Consider the following 23,597-nt stretch of genomic DNA (forward strand, 5'->3'; position numbering starts at 1 on the left):
AATCTATAGCCTCTGTCGCTGTAAAGTCTATGGGATACTCTGCACAGTCAAACCGTCTATTAAGGTCAAAACCACAATCTCCTCTTCTGCGTATCTAAACTGCCCATATCAGTCATTTCAGTGAATAAAGGAATAAAGACTAGAAAAAAGGACAGTTGCAGATTTGAGAAATAGTACAAGTGCCAGTGCCATGGATGGCAATAGTACCACTTGTATTATTACAGTCATTTTTATATTACCAGCATTTGACGATTATATTATCTAGCATTTGAGGATTGTTTTGACAATTTGTCCAAAGAGAGAGAAAATAGAAGGAATCTTTTCAGGAAGAAACACGTGCGTGTGTGTGTGTGTACATGTATGCATGTGTGTGGGTGTGTGTATGCACACATATGTACTTGAACGTGCACTAGGTACACCATACCCAACCTGAGTGATTCAAAAATCACCCGGTAGATAGAAAACGAAGATAACTTTCAGTTCGCTTCATCTTTTGAAATATGATCGTATGTTACGGTGTCTACAAGCATTGCCGGATTTTAAAAACTTGTTCAGGTTAATCTTGACAGACATAGGTCCTAGCATTTATTTGGCCTTGAAAGTTATTTTATATGTAGATACTGCTCTGGTTGCTACATAGACGATGGCATTGTGTGGGGGATTTTAAACCTAAGATAGTTCAATGGATAAACAGGAATACATCAGCAATAAGCTTCATAAATGGCCTCATGAGAAAAAATCCAGTAAGTACTGGATCAGGGCCTGCTGGTCATAAGGAGGCAGAAATCCTGGTGTTTGTTTCATTGAGCGGTCCCTTCCAAAGGAATCAACAGCAGCTTTTAAGATGGTCAGCATAGCACTCAAATGTCCTAAGTGTGAACCTTAGAAATATAGTTTTCACATTTACCTTTGCCTGCCCCCTTCTGAGATGACAAGAGAGCTGGGCCCCGCCCATGACGCCGGTTCCCACAACACAGCTCTAAACATCCAGAGGTAAATTCACTAAGACTCAATATCACTCAAGTCTCAGGGCCCTTCATTTGAAGGAGCCCCTTTGTAAAGGACCTGTCCTTATTTTATATTCAAAAGTTTATATTCTTTATATAAGGAAGAGTCCCTCAGATTGGGTATCCTTCAGGTTCTACAAAATCTGGATCCACTCCTGTCTATGTGAGTAAGCACGAAAAAGAAAACATGATGAATTTATGGTCTTACCGTAACACGAAGTATTACGATATATTATACATCATTGTGAAAGATTTCAATATCTAGCATTCATGTAGCCCCCTTTTCTGCATTTGCTTATTGGAGTAGTTTTAGTAAAAGAATGTATTTTCAACTTACTTAGACCAGGGTTCCAAAATTCCTCAGGAAGTTTAATTTTCAATTTGGTGTCCGAAGCTGTTATTCCTCTCCACATCTCTTCCCAAACATTTTGCACCACTTCTCCGGCTCATCATATCATGGCAAGTAACTTGTCACCTCCTGAAAATTGTGTTTAATTCACAGATACCCAATAATGGTTATTACAGGATCATATAATATCACACTCTAACTTTGTATTGTACAACAATGACCGACTTCGAATGACTCTCTTGCCCTCCTTTGCAATTCAATCCAATTATGAATTGATGATTGCTTTTAAATCCTATTCTGGATCCACCAGTGCACCTTTTAAAGTCTTTAACATTAAGCATTGGAAGCTCCCAAGCTGGTCCCATCTCAGGTGTACATTCTCATAACAAAAATTTCATGGGAACTAGCCACCTGCGAGCCCTCTGCTCCAAAAGGCCTGCACAACAGAAGCGCAAAAGAACAGTGAAAAAAATCCTAATTAAAGAAAAGCACCTCCCAATCATACCAAATTAATGCTACCCTGAGTGAAATTCAGAGAAAAGAACTGATTATATTCCATGCAAGTACCAAAGGCCATTTGGACAGACTTTTCAGCCTAAAGGAGGATGGTAGGAGGGTTAGTCTTAAGAATTTTGTTAAAGATTTCTTAAAGAATTTTCCCAGAATTAAGTACCCTTTTCAGCTTTAATTATGATTCTGCTACCAGCAAGAATGATAACGTTCAGATGAACTTAACTGCACAAAACACATAGAAATTAATAAAAACTTTTGTGCGCATGATGACAAATTACATCTCCCATCTCTTTTTTACATTCCTCATACTGACCCATTCATACTGTCATCTTAGAAAGAACAAATGAAGGGATGCCTTGCCTGCTAACAGGTTTTTGGAACTTATGAGAATCTTTATTGAGTTAAGGTCTGAGCAGAAGACCTTTTCTGAGTATATTCTGAAATATAGACAGATGAATAGAATAAGGGCAAATAATTGTTATAAATTGCATCTGAGGGAGGATTGATGTCCCCTTTCCAGCAGAAATCTTGAAGAAGGTGCAAACGAAGAGCACTGGGAAAGCTGCCAAAGGCATGAACCAAAACCCTTTTGAGAGAGTCTCTATAAAGACTCTACCAGCTACAGAGTGATTGAGATGGGGACTCATCTGGTTTTCCATTGAAAAACTCCTGCCACTCATCAGTACCTGTTTCCTAACCATGACAGCCTCAAGGCTTTCCACTCTGCCTGGCACATAGCAGGTGTTCTAGTGTATGTCTAGTAAATGTTGACCATAAGGTAATCAGAAAGGTCCTTCAGTTAAATGATAGTAAGAACACTGATATATTCCACTCAGAGGCTTGCTCTATTTCAGGCTGGTGTTGGGCATTGTCTTTTGACCTCTGCCCACTCTTTTATTTATTTATTTGCTTTTCACTTAATTTTTGTGGCTTGGCGTGGCTGTGCACAGAATCTGGAACTGAAGACTGTAATAGGCCAGTCAAGCATGAAATTGTAGTTTGTTGGCTGACAATGTGCAAGGGTGCCCAGGAGACTAAGCATGATATAATAGTACTGAGGGCTTCTAACATGAATTTAATCAACCATGATTCCAGGTGACTTACTATTTTGTTTACAATGTCATGATGCACAAGTTTTCATGTTGTGTCCTTAACGCTTTTGAGATTTCTCCTGTGCATTAGTCTTTGACCCGGTTGCTTTCTTTTCCATCTCATTTAACACCTTTTTAGGAGCTGTAATCGTATGTAGCACAGTCTCTAATTCAGGCAGCTCCATCCTTTCACAGAAGCAGTTGCCACTCCCAGAGTCATATTAATAATTGTAAGAAAACGATGAATTGAGAAACAGTTGTTAACATGAACTTAATGATCAGAGCTGAATACAGCCAAGATCAGCTTTGGAACAGGAAAAGAAATCATCGGAGTAAATGTGATTGTTGAGAACTCCAGAGTACACCGCAACAATCTGTACTTGTAGTAATAACTAGCGTTCACCAGGCACAACGATGGTTTTCAACAACGCGGCAGTATCATGGGATGGAAAGCTTAAAGCACCAGTAAAAAGGATCCGAAGACTAATTTATTCATGTTAGAAACAGAGTAGTATGTCAGTGTAGGAGGGAGTGGACATAAAGAGAGTTAGGAGGAAAAAAGAATGCTGTGCATTGAGGAAGAATTCCCTCCTGGGGCTCAAACAGAAGATACTTATCCAGGGCTTGAGCCAAGTAGGTGAGCAACAGAGCTGGAAACTGCATCTCTTCCCTCCAACCACTCTGCTCACATGCAGCTGTGCAAATTGTAATTAATTAATTACAGAAGAAAGAGATAGCAGCCAATACATTCTAATAGTGAAGGAGGCTGAGGGCACCTGTCCAAGGAGCTGCATGATGAACCCCCACACCAGGAGGGAGCACTAATGAGAAGAATGTGAGATAGAGCAAGGTGGACTTCCAAGGGACTCACAAATTATTATTGATGATGGTTAAGAGTGAAACCCCTGGTGGCAGATAGTGGCATGGGGAAGCCAACATTCTACCCCTCGGGCTGTCGGATGACACAGAGTCTTGTGTAGGAGGGATCAGTAAGATTTAAATTATAGAGTCTGAAGTTTTCCAGCATTCTCAACCACTCCTTGGCTATAATTCCAGCCAAGAATTGAGAAGAGAAGCGAGAAAATTTTTAGATCCCATAGCATTATGTTATGTCGTAAGTTAAAGGTGGTGTAACATTGCGGAACTTAAAAGGTCTTTGGATTCAGAACAATGGATTCAGACTCCTGTCTCTTTCACTTAATAACTGAGTGATTGGGCAAGTCACTTAACTTACTCAAATCTCTGTTTCCTAATCTTCAAAATTGGAAGAAGCTGTTGTTATAATGGTTAAGTGCCAAGCACCATACCCCCATTCATGATCATTTTAATAACTTGGAAGCCTAGACATATAATCCTCAGACTGTTTTAAGTTTTGGATTTTGGGTTTTTTTTTTTTAACATAAAGGTGATTGCTTTGCCCTGGGCCATTCTAATTCTTGTCTTCTACCTGCTGATTGCTGTGAGTAGATGCAAGCTCCTGTAAGGCCATCATCTGGTTTGGGGTATAGTCTGGTGCATCATTATTTTTAAAGACCTATTTAAAAATATATGTATGCATATCCCAAGATTTATACACACAATTTGGGCTGGGAATGAGTTAAACCAAAAAGAAATGATTAAACAGAGTTGACTGGCTCCTGCTTGCTTCCTTTCTCCCTCTCTCTATGGGTTTCACAAAAGTGTTTGTTAAATAAAACACTGCCCTGTCTGCCTGTCAGGATTTGCAGTCTGACACAGAAAAATACAAAGACCAAATGGGGCCAAAAATGTTTACAATGGCCTTCTTTTTACCACACTTCTTGTGCAAACTGAAATATTACAGAAAACAGGATTCAGTTTTATTTATAATGAAACCTCTTAAAATGTATTTAGGCACGACTGCGTTGACAACCATAACACTTTGACATTGCAATCAAAATGAGAGCTCTTTTCTTTCTTGAAGCTCTTCAAGACCACTAAGATAACGTAGCCAGTTTTCAGCCAGGTACAGGAAGTACACATTCATACCTCTTCAAATATACATGAGTATACATTTTAATAGGACTGTTTATTTAAAGGGACATCCATATCGGTCTCTTGTATATAAAAGTCACTTAATTGGCATTCAAGGATCCTTCCTTCTATTACCCACTTCCTTAAGGACAGCAAAGCAAAAAACATGTGACTCACCTTTATGGGGACTTGACCAGTTCTACTCTCGTCCTGACAAGAAGCAGTAATGAGTTCTAACTTTCAAAGTACCAGAGAAGACCCTCCTCTGCCAACAGAGAGGACACAGGTTTAGGAAGAAAGGGACATGGGGTCAGGGTCACTACAGGCTGGGGATTCTCTTTCCCATTCTTTAGGTCCCCCAGAGCCTTTAACAGGGCTTATCAAGCTCCCTCTAAAGTGGAGGCAGCTCAGCATCCACTGGGGTATTTGGGTTTCATGTTCAGGTCACTGGCCTTTCCCCTGAAGATTCCAATTTGGGCAGCCTGAGAGTAGGAGATCTGTATATTTCACAGTATCCCAGGGGATTCTGCTAAAGCAGGATAACAGGAAAACTCTGGGAAAGTCCAGAAATTCTGTGAAAGAGCTGCCCTGTCAGATTCAAGTAGGACTTGACTACTATGATGCCCATTTTACAGAGATAACACTGAGGCTCAAAGTCACAAAACAAGTAAGGGGCCAAATTGGGTCATGAATCCAAATCTGTTAGAGTCCAGAGTCCATATTTCAGCCCAGTCTGAGATAGTCCCTCCAGCGCAGCAGGTGACTCAGTCTTCACACAGTCCCTCGCCTTTGGCATTTAGTACTTTTCAGTATGTCGGCTTCCAGCAGCTCTCTGCTGGTATGCGCTGCTGAAATCTAGTAACCAGGACTGTGAAATCATTAACTCTCCCTTTAAACCCATTAGAAGTCCATTGGCCACAGTATAAGGACCTGCAGGTAAACCCAGACCTCTCCTGAGAGTCAAGTTCACGGACTTTGTGACAACTCTTTTCTGCTGTGTTCAGGCCACTTTTTCCAACATGTACAGGATCAAAATTGGATTCCATCTGATTAAAACTGAAAGAAGTCCATTGACTAACATATGCAAATGTTTTACACAGAGATTCCTTTTGTCTAGTGCTCTTCACACCAATTATACTCTTTATTCTTTAAATAAAATTAATAAAACCCAAACTTCTCTGGTTGAAGATGGGATGAATATTCTAAAGCCTAAAGGCCAACTCTCTCTTCCATCTTCTTCTCCCCATGATATCCACTGAGGTCCCTCTCACCTGTGAAATCTTGGTGATCCACAAACACAGTTGGAAAGTCAAGGTCCTAGGGTCTCTTTCCAGTAATAAAAAAGCAAATGCTAATGAAATGTATAAGATTTTTCCAAAACAGTAACTCATAACAAATAAATAAAACACCCCTTACTTGACTCCATTGCTAAGAATTAATATGATCGGATAATTTGAAGGCATTGGACTTGGAGTTAGGAATTCCGCACTCTGCAATCCACTGCTGGCATCTTTATTATCAGGACAAGCCACGGGGCTCACCGGGCTGCAGCAACATGCCCCTCATTAAGCCCAACTGCATGGCTTATCCCTCGAGCCAGGAAGCAGCCTGCTAGCTAGTAGCAGAGATAAAGGTTGTTTCATTAAACACACATCATGGGCACTGGCTCTTATAGCTGCGTTGATTTTGTAGAGATTCTAGAATTGAAGTTTCAGACCAAGGAAGAACTTAGTGTTCACCGTGAATACTGCTGCTACCACTAGTCCCCTGCTTACTAGTCCTGAAATGATCCAAATGATGAACCAGCCATAGAGCATTATTTGGTTGCCAAATAACAATTGGTGAAACAAATCCAAATTTTATAGACATGCAAAAGGACATGTGAATGTGTGAATGAGTGGATGTGTCTCTTCATTTTAGAAGTTTCTTTGTACTGTTTGTTCACAGGAATCACAACCAAACAAAATACACCTAATACGCAAAGATATGATGCATATACAAGGGAAGTTTGAGCCAAACAGGAACACAAAGTGAAAGCACAGTTTTTGATGGGTGGGAATGACCATATCTCGACCCAGAGAGAAATGCTCATGTTCCCATCAGACTTCCTCAAAGAGACGACAGTAGATATAAAATCACCCATTTCCTGGGCCAAAGGGCCGGCCCAGCCTACCTCACAGCAAAGGTACTCAGGTTTTAGTTTCTGAAAATGAATTTGATCATACCCAAAAGTAACAACACACTCCCCAACTGCTGTTATTTCTTCTAACATACTTGCTGTGTTTTATATGTCATTTAAATAAAAGTCCTGAAAGTAACATGGAGGAGAGAAAAGAATATAACTTTTGGCCTCAAAAGTTTTGGCCTTATGATCTTCAGCAAGTTACTGAAGGTCTCTGACACTTGGTTACTTCAGCTATAAACTGAAGATAACGAACACCTATTGAGAGGATTAATGTGGGATTAAATGAAATGGTGTATCCATCTATAAGTCAGCTGACGGATAGAAGACACCAAGAAAGCACAGTCGTTATTAGTAATATTATTTGAGTAAAGACCAAACAATGGCAAATCCTCTCCCATCTTCCCCAGATNATGTACTGTATGGTGATTAACACAATATAATAAAATAAAATTAAAAAAAATAAATAAATAAATAAATAAAAAAATAAAAAATAAATGTTCTTACTAACTAATACTCAGACAAGGTATCTCAGCCCTTGGGTACACATGAATCACTTGGGTTCATTAGTTTGGGGGAGGACCTAAATATAAGATATTTTTAACAAGTACACGATATTTCAATATGCACCTGGGTTGGGAACCAAAGGCTCAAGCTATTAAACAGCTTACTGTTGGTTTTCCTGATTCAAGATTCCCCACACTCCAATCTATTCTCTAGTGTGCTAAAATAGTCACCCCAACAATCAGATCTGACCTTGTCGTTCCTATATTTCAAAACCTTAGTGAGCTTCCTTTGGCTGTAGCAAAAATGATGAATATACTTCTTTTATGTACCAATTCCAGTAGGTTGGTGGTGGCTTCCAAAAAGCCTTGTGTAGGGAAGGATTCCATGGGTTGGCCTGGGCTCAGCAGGAAAGAATGCCATTCATGGCAGATCGAGGACATCTGTCATGAGGATAGAAAGGCAGAACTCTGGGATTTGCCATTCCCAATATATGGAATACAGCTAAAACTCTAAAATGGCATAGAACATCTCGCACAGGTTATTTCTCTAGTTGCATTTCCTGCCTATGAAGCCACAAGCTACATCCACAATCAATTTCTTATATTTCCTCCCAAGCATGAATCCTCAACTCCATGACTTTGCTCACACTATTCCTTTGCTAGAAATGGCCTCATCCTTCTTCCCTCTTTACTGAATCCCCTAATCCTTCTTCAAGATTCAGGCTGGATGTCACCTTTTCTGGAAGAATTCCCATGAATATGCCAGATATAATCAGTCTCTCTCTCCCAATCTCTATGCTTATGAAGCAGTTTTTCCCCTATCTTTATAATTGACATTGTCATAATACCATATGGTAATTTACTCTATGTTTACATATTCAAGTCCCTGAATATATGATGCACATCATTAATGCTCAGTAAATGTTGATGAATGAATGAATGAATGAATGAACGGACTCCTTGGACGCAGATACTATCGCTTACTCATCTTTGTTTCCCAATGCCCAGCTAGTAACTGACGCATAGTAGGAATTCAGGAGTCAGCTGAGTGACTGAGTCAGTGTCTACAGGCTCTGCTGCCACCCATATGGCACAGTGATCTGGGCTCATTCTGAGTCACAAATCACAATCTGCCAGAAAACTTCCATCTGGAGAGATCACTCCCCACAGCAGCTTTTCCTTTCAGTCTTTAGGCCTGTTTTGTTCCTTATTCAACAGGAAATAATTGAATGCTAGCACTGACTCAAAAATAACTCGGGAAGCTATAAAAATTGTAAAAGGTCTATTAGTAATATTGTGCAGGATGCTTTAGGGCAGCCCTGCAGAGCGCATGCATCTAGTTCCCGGGGTTTCTTATGCGTTTATGTTGCACAAGCTCTTCTTATCCAGGTGGTCAAGCAGCCCACCTGCCCCCCACAACTCAGTCTTGCTGACTGTTCAGTGCAGCAAAACTGATCAGCTTGCTATATGTGGAATAAAACGAAAATGCTCAGCGTATGCTCAGAATTATCCCTGATCAGGTAACGTTGTGCAAAAGAAATGTGACATCCCTTCTTTCTCACCCTCTGCCACCTGAAGCGTAAGTGTTGTGCTCTCTCTACTAAAGGTGAAATTCTGCCCTCAAAGATTTCTTCCCTAAACATAATAATGCTGAGATGCACAAAGAGTTAAGCTTTCTCCATTCCGTGCAGTTTACTCATTTAAATCGGCATCGCTACAGAGCAGAAACTATTTTAGCTCTATGCATAAGTGGAATATCTAATATAGAATTACATTATAATGAAATATGCATTAATGCAAGCCTCATAAAATGCTTTTCATGTTCTGCAGGCATCCAAAAGTTGAAAATGCCTATAATCTTATTTTACTTCCAGCTCAAATGATGATACATCAGGTTAATATGCTTAATTAAAAGTCACATTTGAAACATTCAAAGGGATAGTTAATTCACTATTGACACTTGCTATAACACAGTTAAGCATTGTGGAAACAAGACAATGGGACATGTCACTTCTGCTAGGAACAGAAGGATGATATTTTATGGTTTTCAGGAAACAGTATGTGCTTGACACCCAAGAAAATGCAGCTAACCATGCCCTAAAATATTTGCCATTAATCATAAATTTTTGCTTAAAGAGACATTCTCAGAATAATATCCAAACCACTTAGCTGTCTACTTGTAAACGTAGATTAATGAGAAAGAGATATTTCCAGGTGCCATTTATTCCACATGTTGGGTCTGACTAGTTGACCGTTGGGCACATTCTTCAGAAATGGCCAAAGGCTGCCCAAAGACTGTCCCTTTCAGCTTGAAGCTACTAGAGTCTCCTCCCTGCCACTTGACACTGAATTTATAATAAAATGACTGAGCTTATTCCATTTACAAATGGGTTGACTTCCCATTTATAAAGCTTTATCTTTTTATTTTCCTACCCAAAAAGTCCGTGTTGCTTTAAAATGCAGTTGGGCGGTCCTCTGCTCATCAGTGCTCTTGCGGATGATTCTGGTCGGTCCATCAGATGGCACACACCCGCTCTCACTTTACCATCTGTCTCCTCCACCCTGAAGTCAAAGCCTGGCCACAGTCCGCTTCCCACGAATTGCGCCTACAGTGTTTTACAAGTATTTCGAAGGCTCTTTCTCAGGATTTCCTCTTAATTACTCTCCCTCCTGTATCCTGGAGAGAAAAAAGAGCTGGGCCTACAGGGAGTGCGGGGGCAGAGCAAAGCTGGAGGAAGAGAGAGCGCCTGAGACCCCGGTGGGTGTGCAACACACAGGGACTTGGACTCCCCCCCCACAAGGCCCCCCGCTGTCACTGCGGAGGAGGGAAGGGCACTTTCAGGAGGGGGAAAGGCCGGGCGGCCAGGAGAAGGGGAATGGAGCTCCTCCCCAGGGGCTAGGGGCAAGCGCACTGGTCAGCCCCAAGAACCAGGTGAGAGGACAGTCTGCCGGGTCAGAGAGGCCACTGAGAGAGTGAGCTGGAGGGGCAGGTGTCAGGCAAGCCTGCCATGTGAGCCTGGCGGTCAGGGTGACCCCACTTCACCTGTACATTCCGCACACAGGCCCCCGAGAACTTGATGGGAAATCAGAATTGTTTTTGTTAATGATTTCAAATTTCCTGTCAATAGAGATCAGCTGCTGCTAACGCAGAGGGCAGTTTCCTTTACAAATTCTATGAGTTATTTATTTTTCCTTTTGGCTATTTTGTTCCTCGTGGCTCTACTGAGTTCCCTGTTCTGCCCCTGGAATCAGGTTCTCACCTTTTTTTTACTCATTCAACTCCCCTGCTACCACTTCCCACCACACACACAGACACACATACAGACACACACACACACACACACCCCTTCAAGGGACAATAAATTACTAGATCTAGATGGTTGCTCTAAATAAGGAACATTCGTTATACCACAGAATTTACTATATTATGGAGTAATGTGTTAAGTTATGGCTGCACTGAGGCCTCATGAACAGTTCCCTGTTCTTAAGTGTCTGGATTCTTGAAAGTCAGCTGTTTGTCTTCCTGACCCTTTTAGAACAAATGCCACATGCGAAGGTCAACTTCAGTGGAAAGTTCAGAACCCTACATCAGGCAATAAGGTTATATTTTCAAGGTTCTTTGACAAGATCCTTCAAGGGTCAAATGTGGTCTTTGAAGGGTCAAAGTTGGTGCAGAATATGAAACAGCATGTCACATGCGTGCTTTCAGGCAGGCAAGACAGACTTACCAGAGAGGGAAAGCCCCATGTACTATTGTAGCGATCCCTGGGGTCCATAACAAAAAAGTTGTCAGGAGAATGGATCGAGTTAATCAGGGAAAACAACCCAAATATCCTCCAGCAGCTAAAACTAACTTGTGGTAGGGGGAGAAAAGGGAAGGAAGAAGGAAGGAAGGAAGGAAGGAAGGAAGGAAGGAAGGAAGGAAGGAAGGAAGGAAGGAAGGGAGGGAGGGAGGAAGGAAGGAAGGAAAGAAGGAAGGGAGGGACGGAGGGAGGAAGGGAGGGAGGAAGAAAGAAAGAAAGAAAAAGGAAGACAGAAAGAAAAAGAACAGAAGAAGCCCTATATACAACATGCGGAAGCATATTACCTCCAGGTTGAAGAATGATAAAATTACTTCCAGGTGGAGAGTTGGAAGCTCTGACAAGGAGATCACAGGGAACTGGGTTTTGGTTTTTTGTTTTTTGTTTTTTAAGATTCTTTTTTTATTCATTTGAGAGAGAGATAGAGACAGAGAGTGCACAAGAAGGGGGAGAGACAGAGGGAGAGGGAGAAACAGACTCCCTGCTGAGCTGGGAGCCAGATACAGGGCTCCATCTCAGGACCTAGAGATCATGACCTGAGCCAAAGGCAAGAGGCTTAACCATCTGAGCCACCCAGGCGTCCCAGGGAACTGGGTTTTGAATACTGTGTAGGGTTTTGAATCAAGGAGCTAGAGGCAGGGGAATGTGTCAGGCATAATCAGGGGCATCTAGACTCCAGTGTTACATCAGCATCCCATTAAGATGGCAGGAGAATTCCTTCTGTTTCTTTATGGTTCACTGTTACAGTGTTTTCAGGCTGTTCAGAATAGTTCAGCAGAACATCATCTTCATTATCATCAAAGATCTTAAGACCAAAAGAATTATAAAGTACTTTGTACGTTTTTAATTACTAGAGTCTACTTTTTAGAGAAGTTTGAGTTTTACAGAATTTTGAGCAGGAAGTACAGAGTCCCCATATACTCCGTCTCTCTCCTCACAAAGTTCCCCGTTACTAACATTTAGCAGTGGGTAGTACATTTGTTATAACTGATGAGCCCATATTGGTGCATGATTATTAGCTGAAGTCCACAGTTTACGTAAGGTTCACTAAAGTCCGTAGTCAACATCAAGTACGTGTCGTACAGTCTACAGGGTTAGAAAAATATAGAATGACATGTGTCCACCATGACAGTACCACATGTAATCGTTTATTTTTTTAGCGAAAGCTCAGATTCTGATTTCTTGATATCTGTTCTTGATTAAAATCTGTATAGGCAGGGAAAACAGTATTTGTACCTGCAGCAGGGATATTCTAACAGAAACACTCACCCTGTTGCCATGCATTCCAACAGGAAGAGAGGAGCTCTTCGAAACCTTTCTTAGTAAAAATAGCTTATCCAGGTTTGCAACTTTTAGTGGAACATGAAGGTTCGGGATTGGACTAATTAGTGATCAAAGCGTTTAGAATAAATTTGGAAAAATTCGCGCTGCTCCCCACAAAAGTTACTGCGTGTACTTGATTTTCCCTCAATAACCTAGAAACTGGTTACTAATGCATTGCAGAACAGTGCGGAAACACCAAAGTTTGGGGGTTAGAATGTCCTGTTCATCCTATGTTACAACAAGAGTGTTATCCCCAAGTGTGTTGAACAGGAAAGATGTTAGATGGTATTTCTATATCTCAAGTAGCTGCCCATAGATGGAAGATGTTTGTGGAAGAACTAAGAATAGTGAAGGGGGGAGGGGCAAAGGAGGGGCCCAGAGAAAAATACTTCTAAGTTCAAATGATAGGAAACAAGAAAAGCTTCAGGGCACAAAAAGAGAGATGGAAAAAATAAAACAGACAAAAACTATGCTTTCTTTTCCTCTTGAACTAAAACTCATACTTGTTCCACACGGCACCACACTGAGGGACTTCTTTTTGTGTTATCTGATCTAGTGTCTATGGGCTTTTTCCCCAACATTTTAAGAGACAAGTTCCTTTACTGCTTGTTTGCCCCATTTTACGATCATCCCCCAAGTCTACTTTTATGGATTTTTTCTTCGATTGTGGGAGGTGGTGATTTTTTAAGAGAGGAAGTTTAGCATTCATTTGGATTTATCGTCTGCCATTTTTGGAGAATTTAAACTTTCTTCTTTTTTCTGTTCTGTCTGAAAGAGACTCTATAAGTGAGTTCTAGTTGAAATTCTAGAGGAATCTGTTTCCAGTTCCCCACCATATTCTCAGAATACTTGTAAGGACCATTTCTGAGGTTTTTCAACTGGAATTATATCCTAAGACTTATTTCTGAACGTGCGTCTGCTGACTGATTCAAGATCGTTACTGCTGAGAAAAAAAAAATTATTTTACCACAAGATAGATGAGTGCCTCTATCATCATTTATAAGAACTATGAACACAAAGCAAGAGAAAATGGGCCCCTGAAGGAGAGACCTGTGACCATTGATTTTCAGTGTGCAAAGATACAACACTGCGTTGACTTTACAATATTTTTTAGTACCTACTAGGTGCCAGGCACTGTATTAGGTGCTGAGGATAGAACACAGGGCCCCTGTTGTCACAGCTTACAGCCTACAGTCTAGTGGGGTAAAAATCAAAAATCAAATTCAGCAAGTGGAATAATTACACAATTGGTCATCGTTTGCCTTGATGGAAAGTAACCATAGAGGGCAGATGCTACATTAGAGAAGGTAGTCAGGAAGGGTTCTGAAACTGAAAATGAGAAGAAGGCAGGCTCTTGAAGAGCAGAGAGAAGAGGGTTCCAGGCAGAAGGAACAGCATGAGTGAAGGCAGGGGGAGTGCTTAGCGTGTTTACGAAACGGAAAGGCAGCCCCTGTATCAAAAGTGTGGTAAAGGAGAGAATGACTGAGGAGGAAGGTCCAAGGGAAAGCCAGTGAGAAGGACAGATCGTGCAGGGCCTGTAGGCCAGGCTAAGGAGTATATATTTTGTTTTAAGTGAAGTAGGCATCCATCAAAGTGTTTTAAGCAAGGGAGTAATGTGATCTAATTTACTTTTGTATGGATCGCTCCTGTTGGGCTGTAGAGAATTATAGGAAAATGAGCATGGCATCTCCAGAAGGTCAGTTAAAAGGCTGTTTCATTAGTGCAGACAAGCCACAAGGGTGGCCTAGATGCAAGGAATCATGGTGCTTTGAGATGTAGTCTGGAAGTAGCATCACAGGACTTTCGTGCATTTGGTGTGGGGAGTAGGGTGAGAGGAAAGGAAAAAATCAAGACTGACTCCCAGGTTTCTAACCTGAGCAACCGTGTGGATGGTGGTCCCAATTACAGAGATAGGAAGGACTGGGTGGCGGCAGGAAGGACTCAAGGATTCAGTTTTAAACATGTTAAATTTGAGATTCGCCAGTGGAGGTGGCAGGTTAGCCAGTGGGATATAAATCTAGAGCTCAGAATATATGTGAAGCTATATGGATACACACACACACACACACACACACACATATATATACACACATATGATTTGTTAACCTCTAGATACTATTGAAAGCTATGGATGAGATCAGCTAGAAAGATGGTGTTTGGGGGAAAAGAGAAGGTCTCAGGACAGACCTTCCAGGAACAGCACTACTTAGACCTAGATAGAGGGATGGGATTCTGCAAAGAAGATTGCAAAGGAGGGACCATGAGCAGGGTGGAGGAAGCAGGGTCTTGAGAAATCAGGTAGAAGAGTGTGTGGAGGAGAGTGGCCAGTGTGCCAGTGGGGCTGAGGGACACTGAGACGAGTCCTTTGGGGCTGGCAACACGGAAGTCATTGGTTACCCTTGACAAAATCAGTGGAGTGACAGGAGCAAAAGCTAGTGAGGGTAGATTGAGAACAAAGAAGTAGAGACAATAATCATAAATTAACTGTTTGAGCTCTAAAAGGAGGCGAAGAGATGGGGCAAAATGTGGAGGGAAGTTAAAGGGGGAGACACTAAATTATGTTAGGATGCAGCTGATGGAAATGATTCAGTAGGAAGGGAGACAGCAGTGACAAAGAGTGAATAAAAAAGGAATTCCCTGATGTGTCAGAGGATGGAATCCAGATCCCATGAGGGGTACTGGCTTTTGGGGGGAGGGGAGGTTACAACCACGAAAGAAAGAGGAGTAGGGTGTGCAGCCCAGACAGGTAGGAGCGTGATGGTGGGAAGACAATATGGCTCCTGTCTGTTATATCTAATGGCTCCCCTTTATTTGCAACGGAGTATGCGGTGAGGTCATCGGCTGACTACAGGGGTAGAGCAGGACTAGAGGAGAGAAAAGCAAGTCATTTCAGGGGGAAAAACAAGTCTTCTAAAAAACCCACAATCGGGTATCTGACAGGGTTGGGGACCCAGCTGAGGTTTGTTACCACAATTCAGTTGAACAGTTTCCTCCAGTGCTGTCAGAAAGAAGTTCATTCTTGCTTCTTCCAGAAAAAAGTCCTTTTACTTGCCAGAAAATATGTCCCAGTTCAGTTGCTAACATTAGGTGGCTTCAAAAATGCCTACCAGGACTAGAAGCTCTCCACGAAGTGAAGCCCAAACACTACGCAGGTACCTAGGAATAAGGGAGAGCCAGCAAGGCTGACAGATGAAATGAATATAGGGAGAAATTTCTTCTTTTCCCATCCCTCTTGCCTTCAAAGTATTCATTTCTCCAATAATTGGGTCCAAAGATAGTCAAAATCTCCTTTCACTGCACATCCAAGATTTATACATTTTTCTTTCCATTATTGCTAACAACTTTTTATTGAATTTTGTGTGAACATTCACATAAGAACCGCATACACAGAGAGCTCACAGGGCAGTTGTATGCATGAATAGAGAGACCAATTCCAAGTGGTAGCAGGGCTTCAACTGTAAGAAAACAGATTCATCCTTCTTTTTTTTATATAACTTTTTATTATATTATCTTAGTCACCATACAGTACATCCCTAGTTTTTGATGTAAAGTTCGATGCTTCATTAGTTGTGTATAACACCCAGTGCACCATGCAATACGTGCCCTCCTTACTACCCATCACCAGTCTATCCCATTCCCCACCCCCCTCCCCTCTGAAGCCCTCAGTTGGTTTTCCAGAGTCCATAGTCTTTCATGCTTCATTCCCCCTTCTCTTACCCCCCCTTCTTCTTCCCTTTCTTCTCCTACCGATCTTCCTACTTCTTATGTTCCATAAATGAGTGAAACTATATGATAATTGTCTTTCTCTGCTTGACTTATTTCGCTTAGCATTATCTCCTCCAGTCCCATCCATGTTGCTCAAATGTTGTAAAATCGTTCTTTTTGATGGCTGAGTAATATTCCATTGTATATATGGACCACATCTTCTTAATCCAGTCATCTGTTGAAGGGCATCTCGGCTCCTTCCACAATTTAGCTATTGTACAATGCTGCTATGAACATTGGGGTGCATATGGCCCTTCTCTTCACTACATCTGCATCTTTGGGGTAAATACCCAGTAGTGCAATTGCTAGAACATAGGGTAGCTCAATTTTTAGCTTTTTAAGGGACCTCCACACAGCTTTCCAAAGTGGCTGTACCAATTTGCATTCCCACCAACAGTGTAAGAGGGACCCCCTTTCTCCTCATCCTCTCCAACAATTGTTGTTTCTTGCCTTGTCTATTTTTGCCATTCTGACTGGTGTAAGGTGGTTTCTCAATGTGGTTTTGATTTGAATTTCCCTGATGGCTAATGATATTGAACATTTTTTCATGTGTCTGTTAGCCATTTCTATGTCTTCATTGGAAAAGTGTCTGTTCATATCTTCTGCCCATTTTTTGATTTGATTATTTGTTTCCCATGTATTGAGTTTGCGAAGTTCTTTGTAGATCTTGGATACTAATCTTCATCCTTCTTAAAGCAATGCATTATGATGCCTAAGGACTGATTGAGGGCATGTGTGTACCTTCTAGAACATGTACGAGTGATGGCTGATATGTCCTTCTGTATTTGTTTGCCCCGAGCTGATCCTATGGGCAGAGACCAGGTCTGCAGGATTCACTTTGAACAGTTACTGACAAGGCACCAGTAGATCTTCCATAACTGCCCCTTCTGGTGCTGCCACTGACAGTACCAACTGGCATTAGGCTGTGGGCTTCCAAAGATTTGAAAATGCCACAGAGCCCAAGAGTATGTTGTGTCTTCTGGAACTGGCCAAGAGTTTCCAGGAGTGTTTGTGCTGCTCGGTTGCTCCTGCCCATAACATCTCCCCCGCTAACAAAAGTAAGGAAGACTTCTATGCTGATTTGCTTGTGTGACATGTGAGGCAGGTTCCAGCCTTGGGAGCCTGCAGTCCCAGACAGAAGACCAAAAGGGCAGCGGGGCCGACTCTGCCAGAGGAAAACCCAACCTGACAATAAGCTCTGTCTGAACTGAGGCCAAAGACAAGGTTTTGGGTTATGGAGGGTGAGGAAATGAGAGACATGGTTGACCATGTTCCACAGATGTATTAACAAATACCTACCAAAGCCAGGATTTCAGGCACTTTCTGGGGCTCAAAGCTCTCATTACTTAAGCACCGTGCTGGGTATCTTACACGTATTTTCCCATTTCATCCTGCACAAACTGTGTCTTGTAGGTGAGGGGAATCTGGGGTTGAGGCAGGGTAATTGACACGGTGATACGGCCAATGAGGACAAATTTAACCAGAACGAACAGAGAGTGGCCCTCAGGACCACACTCACATTGTGGAGAAAGGACTATTGGAGGTTTGCTTTTGATTTTTTTTTACCAGTCAGTGAGAAGAGGTGGAAATACACAAAAAAGAAAATAGCAAGTCGCCTATAATCTAACCAACCAGAGTAAAAGATCTGAGGAATTTTTGCTTATTTTCCAAAGAAGGTTTCTGGTAAAGGAAGTGACATTATTTTAAGATGAAGCTGACAGTCGTGTATGAGGTGGGAAAAGCAGTCTCTCAGAGGCTGCCGTGAGTCTTCGCGGGGACTAAAAGAGCTGCAGCTCCGTGCACTGAACACCCGCGCTGCACAGCACCGCCATGTCCTTTACTCAGACGCTGTCCTCACTCAACCCTAGTATGCACGGATTGCTTCCAGACGTGGAGGAACTACCCAATGAGGGTCACGCACTAGAAGAGGAAGGTCCCTGAATGCAATTAAAGCCCAGGTTGGTCTGCCTGCACAGTGCTTTCCCGCTGGGCTGTGTTGTTGGAGTTTCAAGCCCAAGGAGGCTGTGAGGATGGAGAGGAAGAGTTAGACCGGCTCACATGTTGCCTGGGGAGCACTGCAGTGACTCTGTGGGGCTCCCACACTTGTTCACTAGGTCTTGTCCAAGGAAGGCTAATGCTGTTCTCCTGCCCACATCTCTGCCCCCTCCCCGGAGAACAGGAGTTTTAAGTTGAGCAAAGGAGAGAGGTGAGGATAACAGCAAAGAGCAGCAAAGGGAAGTAATTTCCACCTGGATTGTCACCTCCACAAGCAAGAGCAGACTGGTAAATATAATGCAAAGAAAAATGGAAAATTGGGACCAAGTATATAGGACCAATTAAATAATTAGAAAATCAGGTAACCCTTCTCTTAGGATGACCAACTGAAGAACTGACATAAGCCAATTTCAAGAATCCATTTTTAAAACGTCAGTGTCCTCAAGGTGCATGTGTATTACAAATGGAGCCATATGCTGGAAACTAAGTGAAAATAACCATCTTTTATGATTATAATTATGTGGAGAACATGCCAGACACTCTGGTCTGGTAGACTTCATTTTTTTCTTTTAATCTGTAGATATCCTATTTTGTCCTAATAAATACCTTAAAAGTATCCCATGGAATGTCTGGCTTAAAGACACAAAAAAGAAAGGCCTAGATCCACTGAGGAAGAATGGGTTCACAGGCAAAAAGAGGTACAGGTCCTGCCTCCTCTTTCCATGGTTTTATTAGTCAGGGATCTTCAGAGAAGCAGAATAAATAGGAGCTATATATAAAATGATTTATTTTAAGGAATTGGCTCACATGGTTATGGAGGCTGAGAAGTCTCAAAATCCGCAGTCAGCAACCTGGAGACCCAGGAGAGCTGATGGTATAAATTCTAGTCTGAAGGCATAGGATCAAGATCCAGGAAGAGCCGATGTTTCAGTTCAAGTCCAAAGTCACAGAAAGATCATCTCAAAGGGAGTCAGGCAGGAGGAATTCCCTCTTATTTCTGGGATTCGGCTTTTTTGTCCTATTCAGGCTTTCAACTGATTGGGTGGAGCCCGTCCACATTGGGTAGGGCATTCTGCTTTACTCATTTTGCATATTCAAATGTTAATGTCATCCAGAAATACTCTCACAGACATACCCAAAATAATGTTTGACCAAATATCTGAGTACCTTATAGCCCGGTCAAGTTGACACATAAAATTAAAATTAACCATCATACTGGTAAACTATGTAAATTAAGGAAAAGAGGCAGATGAGATCAACCAAAAGGTCAGGTCTACTGTCTTCCCAAAACCTGGAGGCCAGGACTCCATTGCACCCCCCTTAACTCTTCTGAGAAGCCAGTGAAATGGTCAAGTGGCTTCCCCTTTTGACAAGCTGCAATGAGGGAGAAGACGACCCACCTAGGGCAGAGCACAGCTTCCTAACATGGAATTCAGGGCTCAAAGGCGTCATCAAGGTGTTGCGTGGATGTTCACCTGTGCGGGCAGAGACACCATAACATCATCAGACCCTCAAAGGATCTGTCACCTAAACAAATCACTGCTCCAGAGTGAGCAGAGTCGTCTTAAAGGAGATAAAATTCAGAATCAAGGAGCTAAAATTCAGAATCAAGAACCATCGACATTCTGAAAATATTCAAATTGAATTTGTAAATATTCCTTAGTTACAAGAAAGAATATACTTCAGGACAATGTGTTATTTCAGCTGACTCCTTGGGCCTTAGTGATTAAAATTAAGTGAAGGGAAATGTCCTAAAACATACCTGGCACACAGACCCCAGTGCCTATGGTGGACCCCTTGGTCTCTCTGAAAACAGAAAACACAGAGCACACAAAGTAAGAACTTGAAGCTCCAGGATGAAGGCCAGCCAAAGAATAAATAGCTGGATGTGCCAAGTGAAGCTAACTGTAGGGGAAACACCTTCCAGAATGTGAAGGACTTAGGGTGGCCATATTTGAGGACCAGACAGGCTGGCAAGGATCAGAGGGCTCCTTGGCACAAAGGGAAGGCCTCCATAGATTGCACACACTCCCCTCTCTTCCTATCCTTATCTGTTACCCCTCTGACAAATCTGATATGATTAAAAACATGCTGCTTTGCTCTTCTGTGGAAGCCATAAGTAAACTACACTTAGAAGCAAAGGTGAGGAGGCTTCTCAGCGTATTTCCCAAAGGGTCTCTGGTTGATCTGTGATAACACTCACACACTAGTTTCCTAGGGTTGATGTAACAAAGTACCACAACCCGGGTGGCTTAAAACAACAGAACTTCATTCTTTCACAGTTCTGAAGGCCAGATGTTTGAAATCAAGGCATCAGCGGGGTCATGCTCCCTCGAGAGGCTCCAGGGAAGAATCCTTCCTTGCCTCTTCTAGCTTCTGGTTGTTGCTATCAGGTAATCTTTGGCATTCGTTGGCTTGTAGATGCTTCACTCCAATCTCTGCCTTTGCCTTCACATCATCTTTCTTCCTTGTATCTGTGTCTCTGTGTACTCATTTCCCTCTTCTTATATACACATCAGTCATTGGAATTAGGGCCCACCCTAATCCAGTATGACCTCGTCTTAACTCGATTACATCTGCAAAGAACCTATTTCCAGATAAGGTCACATTCACAAGTACCAGGGGTTAGAACTTGAATGTATCTTTTTGGGGAACACAATTCAACAATTCAGGTACAGAAACTTCCTTTTCTTCTAAACCGGTATTTGTTGTCATTGGAGTCATAGTGTAGAGAGGATGGGCAGTAAGTCATTCAAGCAATATTAATTGAGCAACTACTATGCACCAGGCCTGTCTCAGGCCCTCAGGATACCATCGTGAATAAGGTGGACAAGATGCCTGGCCTTGTGGAGCTCCCAGTGGAGTGAAAAGAAACAGACTATAAGCAAGTAAACAAGGAAAATAACCTCGGAAAGTGGTAAAAACTGTCCCCCCAGCGGCTGCAGTGCGGCCATTCAGGTGGCAGCAAACTAAGTGGATCTCCAATGGGCAAATAGCTCATGTGTCTAGGACACGCTGCGGCAAAGATCTTGAAGCAGTGGACACAGGCGACGGCACCAGCCCGTACGATATGCCAGGAAAGCAAAGGGATAGCCGAGGACTATCAACCCACTTCAGAGTCAGGAAAATAGAAACACAAAAGGGGAAGGCATTTACCCATAGTCCCTCTAGGCCTGCACTCTGCCTGCCATTTTGCCCTGATAATCTTGCAGATGTTTCTTGCAAGATTTAAATTTCACTTTCAGCAGAAATCCTTAGTGGCTTGTCACCATTGCCACTTAGCTTTCTCCCCAGTATGTCTATCCTTTAGGAATTTGTGACTTGCAACAGACTGCAAATGTCAGCTGGGGGGAAAGACAAATGATAATAATACACTGGGAGTTGTAGCCTCTTTGCTAATTCACTGAAGCTGTTTCCAGAAAAACATTGCCTGCTAATTAAACAAACCCCTTTCTTCTGACAGATAAAAATGTGGGGGAAGATCTTATCCCATCAGACGCAGAGCAGACACTGCCCTCTCTTTCTTAGGGAATTGACTTCTCAGGAACAGCAATACAAAGCGTTTACAGTAGGTAGAGCTCTGATCTTCAAAGTACTTGGCAAACATGAACTAATTAATCTACCCACAACCTGTGGGTACATATAATTCATTAGCTGCTGTTTGCAGACCGGAAACATGAGGCAACAACGAAAGTGGTTTTGACAAGTTCAGAAAGGGAACTCACAGGACACCCAAAGAGAGATCCAAGGAAGCCTCTGCCCTCTGCTGCCCAGGGCCCGCCTCAGGGACCATATCTTCTTTTGCATTCATTCTCAAACTGCTTTTAAAACTGCATCTCATCTTCTCCAGCAATTCCCATATCAGGGACGTGGGTTCCAGCATGCCTAGCCACTGATCAGGTCTGCAAAGAGTGAGCTCCCATTTTATTAGGTGCCATTTCAGGAGCTCCAATTTATGGCAATTTCCATTATCTTTACATAGTGAGTATTTTATTTTAGTCTGACAGTTATTATAAGAGATCAAAGTTATTTATTGTAAGAAATTGAGGTCAAGATAAGAGACCTTGCCAGAGCCCAGAGCAAGTGACATATGAAACCAGAAGACAACTGAAAACCAGCCTTACTTGGCAAACTCCTTTATTTAGTGGCATCACCGCCTGTGCCTTCTCTGCCACATTCCCACTTCCCTCGCCACCTCGTCAGTCTCTCTCTAGCAAGGCCCGAGCTCAAGGGTGTCTCTCTCAAGAAGGTTTCAATTCATGTTAGCATCTTCCATCATCTCTAACTCCCTTTTCCTGCCTCTGTCCCATTGAGCTAGTTCCAAGAATCCTGGTAACAACTACACTTGGGTAGATGGGGTGTCTTATACCTTAACCTCAGGCAGGCAACATAACTGGGTATTGCAGACTGAGCAAAGACCGGAATGACAACTGAGACGCCACCCCATGTCAGTGAGAACTGGTGGGGACTCTGGTAAGTCCCGTAAAGAGCAGCCGTTTGTGACTGACTGTTGTTTTGTTTGCTTTGACTCAGTGCATGCTTCTAGACGGTTGACTATTACATTCACTGCCTAATTGTAAGGTTGGTGTGTAGTTACAAGTCCTGCTTGACTGCGTTGTGTATTCTGAACAAGCAAACCACTTTTCCTCTCCATGTTGTTTTCTCATGAGAAAAATGCACCTAGTAACATTTCTCTCATATTTACTTCACAGGGTTAATTGAATGTTACTTTGAGTTCCTCAAAGAAATGACACAAAATTGCTTGCTTATCTTATTCTAAAAATTGCGGTAATGACAGCTTCTTCCTAATACAGTTTTAATTTATTTCTCATCTTCCCTTTGAAAAAAATCCAGTCTTGATTTGTTGAAAGGAGGGTGAAAGGCATTTAGGAGCATTTATTAGTCAATGGTACAACAATCTTAGGTGTCGTTTTTGAAAGTAGATTGAGAAAAAGTAAAAAAAAAAAAAAAAAAAAAAAAAAAAAAAAAAAAAACAAAAAAAAAAACCGAAACCACTAAGGTGACTATATATCAACATCCAGCCCCATAGCTACAAATCCCTTTGGGTGGCAAA

At 42.1% G+C, this 23,597-nt stretch overlaps 1 protein-coding gene and 1 pseudogene across 1 annotated transcript in view; one reads left to right on the plus strand and one right to left on the minus strand.

Moving 5' to 3' along the window:
* The window catches only part of SLC9A9 (solute carrier family 9 member A9), a 482,912-nt gene that overhangs the window by 407,680 nt on the left and 51,635 nt on the right, over window positions 1-23,597 (plus strand). The window lies entirely within an intron of this gene.
* LOC100466810 overlaps window positions 1-23,597 on the minus strand; it is a 61,707-nt pseudogene that overhangs the window by 27,316 nt on the left and 10,794 nt on the right.

Source organism: Ailuropoda melanoleuca, chromosome 6 (assembly GCF_002007445.2).
Source record: "Ailuropoda melanoleuca isolate Jingjing chromosome 6, ASM200744v2, whole genome shotgun sequence".
Lineage (NCBI taxonomy): Eukaryota > Metazoa > Chordata > Mammalia > Carnivora > Ursidae > Ailuropoda > Ailuropoda melanoleuca.